Here is a 6,512-nt window from a genome sequence, read left to right on the forward strand (position 1 = left end):
AGCATTCTTGCATGCATTCATTGTTTTGATCCAAAATTTTCATGCATTGAGTCTTTTTCATGTTTTTCCCTCTCATCATAAAAAATTCAAAAACCAAAAAAATATCTTTTCCTTTTTCACTCATAAATTTCAAAAATTTGAGTTGACTTTTTCAAAACTTTTTAAAATCTAGTTGTTTTTATAAGTCAAATCAAATTTTCAATTTAAAAATCTTATCTTTTTCAAAATCTTTTTCAAAAATCAAATCTTTTTCACTTTTCTTATTTATTTTCGAAAATTTTTAAAATATTTTTCAAAAATCTTTTTCTTATCTTTATCTCCTAATTTTCGAAAATAACATCATCAATTAATGTTTTGATTCAAAAATTTCAAGTTTGTTACTTACTTGTTAAGAAAGATTCAAACTTTAAGTTCTAGAATCATATTTTGTGATTTCTTGTGAATCAAGTCATTAATTGTGATTTTAAAAATCAAATCTTTTTCAAAACTAATTTCAATCATATCTTTTCAAAAATATCTTTCTATCTTATCTTTTTCAAAATCATATCTTTTTCAAAAATTTGATTTTAAAATATCTTTCCAAACTTCTTATCTTCTTATCTTTTCAAAATTGATTTTCAAATTTGTTTCAACTAACTAACTAACTTTTTGTTTGTTTCTTATCTTTTTCAAAACTACCTAACTAACTCCCTCTCTCTCTAATTTTCGAAAATATCTTCCCTCTTTTTCAAAATTCTTTTTAATTAACTAATTATTTTAATTTTTGATTTTAATTCTCGAAAATTACTAACCTTTTTCAAAAACTATTTTCGAAAATCACTAACTCTTTTTCAAAAATTATTTTCAAAAATTCTCTCTCTCTTATCTCCTTCTATTTATTTATTCATCTACTAACACTTCATCTCACCCAAATTCGAACCCCCTCTTCCATCTGTGTTTGAATTTTTTCTTCTTCTTTTCTTCTACTCACACAGGGACCTCTATACTGTGGTAAAAAGGACCCCTATTATTATTATTATTTTTCTGTCCCTCTTTTTCATATGAGTAGGAGCAAGGACAAGAACATTCTTGTTGAAGCAGATCCAGAACCTGAAAGGACTCTGAAGAGGAAACTAAGAGAAGCTAAATTACAACAATCCAGCAAGCACCTTTCAGAAATTTCCGAACAAGAAGAGGAGATGGCAGCCGAAAATAATAATAATGCAAGGAGGATGCTTGGTGACTTTACTGCACCTAATTCCAATTTACATGGAAGAAGCATCTCCATTCCTGCCATTGGAGCAAACAATTTTGAGCTTAAACCTCAATTAGTTTCTCTGATGCAGCAGAACTGCAAGTTTCATGGACTTCCATCTGAAGATCCTTTTCAGTTCTTAACTGAATTTTTGCAGATATGTGATACTGTTAAGACTAATGGAGTAGATCCTGAAGTCTACAGGCTCATGCTTTTCCCTTTTGCTGTAAGAGACAGAGCTAGAGTATGGTTGGACTCTCAACCTAAGGATAGCCTGAACTCTTGGGATAAGCTGGTCAAGGCTTTCTTAGCCAAGTTCTTTCCTCCTCAAAAGCTGAGTAAGCTTAGAGTGGATCTTCAGACCTCCAGACAGAAAGAAGGTGAATCCCTCTATGAAGCTTGGGAGAGATACAAAGGACTGACGAAAAAGTGTCCTTCTGACATGCTTTCAGAATGGACCATCCTGGATATATTCTATGATGGTCTGTCTGAATTAGCTAAGATGTCATTGGATACTTCTGCAGGTGGATCCATTCACCTAAAGAAAATGCCTGCAGAAGCTCAAGAACTCATTGACATGGTTGCTAATAACCAGTTCATGTACACTTCTGAGAGGAATTCTGTGAGCAATGGGACGCCTCAGAAGAAGGGAGTTCTTGAAATTGATACTTTGAATGCCATATTGGCTCAGAATAAAATATTGACTCAGCAAGTCAATATGATTTCTCAGAGTCTGAATGGAATGCAAGCTGCATCCAATAGTACTCAAGAGGCATCTTCTGAAGAAGAAGCTTATGATCCTGAAAACCCTGCAATAGCATAGGTGAATTACATGGGTGAACCTTATGGAAACACCTATAACCCCTCATGGAGAAATCACCCAAATCTCTCATGGAAGGATCAACAAAAGCCTCAACAAGGCTTTAATAATGGTGGAAGAAACAGGTTTAACAATAATAAACCTTTTCCATCATCCACTCAGCAACAGACAGAGAACTCTGAACAAAATACCTCTAGTTTAGCAAACTTAGTCTCTGATCTATCTAAGGCCACTGTGAGTTTCATGAATGAAACAAGGTCCTCCATTAGAAATTTGGAAGCACAAGTAGGCCAGCTGAGTAAAAGGATCACTGAAATCCCTCCTAGTACTCTCCCAAGCAATACAGAAGAAAATCCAAAAGGAGAGTGCAAGGCCATTGATATAGCAATCATGGCGAACTCACAAGAGAGGAGGAGGACGTGAATCCCAAGGAGGAAGACCTCCTGGGACGTCCAGTGATCAATAAGGAGTTTCTCTCTGAGGAACCAAAGGAATCTGAGACTCATCTAGAGAACATAGAGATTCCATTGAACCTCCTTATGCCATTCATGAGCTCTGATGAGTATTCCTCTTCTGAAGAGAATGAGGATGTTACTGAAGAGCAAGCTGCCAAGTTTCTTGGTGCAATCATGAAGCTGAATGCCAAATTATTTGGTATTGAGACTTGGGAAGATGAACCTCCCTTGTTCACCAATGAACTAAGTGATCTGGATCAACTAAGATTGCCTCAGAAGAAACAGGATCCTGGAAAGTTCCTAGTACCTTGTACCATAGGCACCATGATCTTTGAAAAGGCTCTGTGTGACCTTGGTTCAGGGATAAACCTCATGCCCCTCTCTGTAATAGAAAAACTGGGAATCTTTGGGGTGCAAGCTACTAAAATCTCATTAGAGATGGCAGACAATTCAAGAAAACAGGCTTATGGACAAGTAAAGGACGTGTTAGTAAAGGTTGAAGGCCTTTACATCCCTGCTGATTTCATAATCCTTGATACTGGGAAGGATGAGGATGAATCCCTCATCCTTGGAAGACCTTTCCTAGCCACAGCAAGAGCTGTGATTGATGTTGACAGAGGTGAATTAGTCCTTCAATTGAATGAGGACTCCCCTCACAACTCAAGGTTACCCTTCTGTAAACATGCAAAAGAGGCACAGTAAGCTTCTCTCAAAACAGAGTCAACCAGAGCCCCCACAGTCAAACTCTAAGTTTGGTGTTGGGAAGTCTCAACAAAGCTCTGAACATCTGTGAGGCTCAATGAGAGCCCACTATCAAGCTATTGACATTAAAGAAGCGCTTGTTGGGAGGTAACCCAATTTTTATTTATCTAATTTTATTTTTCTTATTCTTTCATGTTTTATTAGGTTCATGATCATGTGGAGTCACAAAATAAATATAAAAATTGAAAATGGAATAAAAAACAGCAGAAGAAAAATCACACCCTGGGGGAAGACCTTACTGGCGTTTAAACGCCAGTAAGAAGCATCTGGCTGGCGTTCAACGCCAGAACAGAGCATGGTTCTGCTACTGAACGCCTAAAATGGGCAGCATCTGGGTGTTTGAACGCCAGAATTGCACCCTGGAGAAGAGCTGGCACTGAACGCCCAGAACAAGCATGGTTCTGGCGTTCAACGCCAGAAATGGGCAACAAATGGGCGTTCAACGCCCAAAACAAGCACCAATCTGGTGCTGAACGCCCAGAGTTATGTGCAAGGGCATTTTGCATGCCTAATTTGGTGCATGGTTGTAAATCCTTAAACACCTCAGGATCTGTGGACCCCACAGGATCCCCACCTACCTCCACTCACTTCTTCTCACCCCTCTTTCACACAATCCCATAAACACTCTTCCCCAAAACTCTTCACCAATCACCTCAATCTCTCTTCCCTATAACCACTTCACCACTCACATCCATCCACTCTTCCCCATAAACCTACCTCATAAACCCCACCTACCTTCAAAATTCAAAATCAATTTTCCACCCAAAACCACCCTTATGGCCGAACCTTACCCCCCTCCCTTCCCTATATAAAGGCCTCCATTCTTCTTCATTTTCACACAACACAACCCTCTCTTCCCCTTCTTGGCCGAATACACCCCTCCCCCCTCTCCTCCATATTTTCTTCTTCTTCTTCATCTATTCTTTCTTCTCTTGCTCGAGGGCGAGCAATATTCTAAGTTTGGTGTGGTAAAAACATAAGCTTTTTGTTTTTCCATTACCATTGATGGCATCCAAGACCGGAGAATCCTCTAGAAAAGGGAAAGAGAAGACAAAATATTCCACCTCCGAGTCATGGGAGATGGAAAGATTCATCTCCAAAGCTCATCAAGACCACTTCTATGAGGTTGTGGTCAAGAAGAAGGTGATCCCCGAGGTCCCTTTCAAGCTCAAGAAGAATGAGTATCCGGAGATCCGACATGAAATCCAAAGAAGAGGTTGGGAAGTTCTAACAAACCCCATCCAACAAGTCGGCATCCTAATAGTTCAAGAGTTCTATGCCAATGCATGGATCACTAGGAACCATGATCAAAGTAAGAACCCAAACCCAAAGAATTATATTACAATGATTCGGGGGAAATACTTAGATTTTAGTCCGAAAAATGTGAGGTTGGCGTTTAACTTGCCTATGATGCAAGGAGATGCACGCCCTACACTAGAAGGGTCAACTTTAATCAAAGGTTGGACCAAGTCCTCATGGACATATGTGTGGAAGGAGCTCAATGGAAGATTAACTCCAAAGGCAAGCCGGTTCAATTAAGAAGACTGGACCTCAAGCCTATGGCTAGAGGATGGTTGGAGTTCATCCAACGCTCCATCATCCCCACTAGCAACTGATCTGAAGTTATTGTGGATCGGGCCATCATGATCCATAACATCATGATTGGAGAAGAAGTAGAAGTTCATGAAGTCATCTCCCTTGAACTCTACAAAATAGCCGAAAAGCCCTCTCCTAGGGCAAGGCTAGCTTTTCCTCATCTTATTTGCCATCTATGTTACTCAGCTGGAGCTTTCATAGAAGGAGACATTCCCATTGAGGAAGAGAAGCCCATCACTAAGAAAAGGATGGAACAAACAAGAGAGCCCATTCATGGATCTCAAGAAACGCATGAAGCTCATCACCATTAGATCCCGGAGATGCCTCAAATGCATTTTCCTCCACAAAACTATTGGGAGCAACTCAACACCTCCCTAGGAGAATTAAGTTCCAACATGGGACAATTAAGGGTGGAACATCAAGAGCACTCCATCATCCTTCATGAAATAAGAGAAGATCAAAAAGCAATGAGGGAGGAGCAACAAAGACAAGGAAGAGACATAGAAGAGCTCAAGGACATCATTGGTTCCTCAAGAAGGAAACGCCACCATCACTAAGGTGGACTCATTCCTTGTTCTTACATTCTCTGTTTTTCGTTTTCTCTATGTTAAGTGCTTATCCATGTTTGTGTCTTCATTACATGATCATTAGTATTTAGTAACTTTGTCTTAAAGTTATGAATGTCCTATGAATCCATCACCTCTCTTAAATGAAAACTGTTTTAATTCAAAAGAACAAGAAGTACATGAGTTTCGAATTTATCCTTGAACTTAGTTTAATTATATTGATGTGGTGACAATGCTTTTTGTTTTCTGAATGAATGCTTGAACAGTGCATATATCTTTTGAAGTTGTTGTTTAAGAATGTTAAATATGTTGGCTCTTGAAAGAATGATGATAAGGAGACATGTTATTTGATAATCTGAAAAATCATAAAAATGATTCTTGAAGCAAGAAAAAGCAGCAAAGAATAAAGCTTGCAGAAAAAAAAAAGAAAAAAAATATAGGCGAAAAAAAATATAAAAAGAAAAAGCAAGCAGAAAAAGCCAAAAGATCTTAAAACCAAGAGGCAAAAGCAAAAAGCCAATAACCCTTAAAACCAAAAGGCAAGGGTAAATAAAAAGGATCCCAAGGCTTTGAGCATCAGTGGATAGGAGGGCCTAAAGGAATAAAATCCTGGCCTAAGCGGCTAAACCAAGCTGTCCCTAACCATGTGCTTGTGGCGTAAAGGTGTCAAGTGAAAACTTAAGACTGAGCGGTTAAAGTCAAGGTCCAAAGCAAAAGAAGAGTGTGCTTAAGAACCCTGGACACCTCTAATTGGGGACTTTAGCAAAGCTGAGTCACAATCTGAAAAGGTTCACCCAATTATGTGTCTGTGGCATTTATGTATCCGGTGGTAATACTGGAAAACAAAGTGCTTAGGGCCACGGCCAAGACTCATAAAATAGCTGTGTTCAAGAATCATCATACTGAACTAGGAGAATCAATAACACTATCTGAACTCTGAGTTCCTATAGATACCAATCATTCTGAACTTCAATGGATAAAGTGAGATGCCAAAACTATTCAAGAGGCAAAAAGCTACAAGTCCCGCTCATCTGATTGGAGCTATGTTTCATTGATAGTTTGGAATTTATAGTATATTC

At 38.6% G+C, this 6,512-nt stretch overlaps 1 non-coding gene across 1 annotated transcript; it reads right to left on the reverse strand.

Annotated features, from left to right (window-relative positions):
* Positions 1-1,574: 1,574 nt before the first annotated feature.
* On the reverse strand, positions 1,575-1,682 carry LOC148545460 (small nucleolar RNA R71). Its single transcript, XR_015901296.1, has one exon. It is a non-coding gene; the product is annotated as a small nucleolar RNA R71 (small nucleolar RNA).
* Between the last annotated feature and the right edge of the window lie 4,830 nt (positions 1,683-6,512).

The sequence above is a fragment of the Arachis ipaensis genome, chromosome B9 (genome assembly GCF_059453495.1).
Source record: "Arachis ipaensis isolate K30076 ecotype BB chromosome B9, ASM5945349v1, whole genome shotgun sequence".
Lineage (NCBI taxonomy): Eukaryota > Viridiplantae > Streptophyta > Magnoliopsida > Fabales > Fabaceae > Arachis > Arachis ipaensis.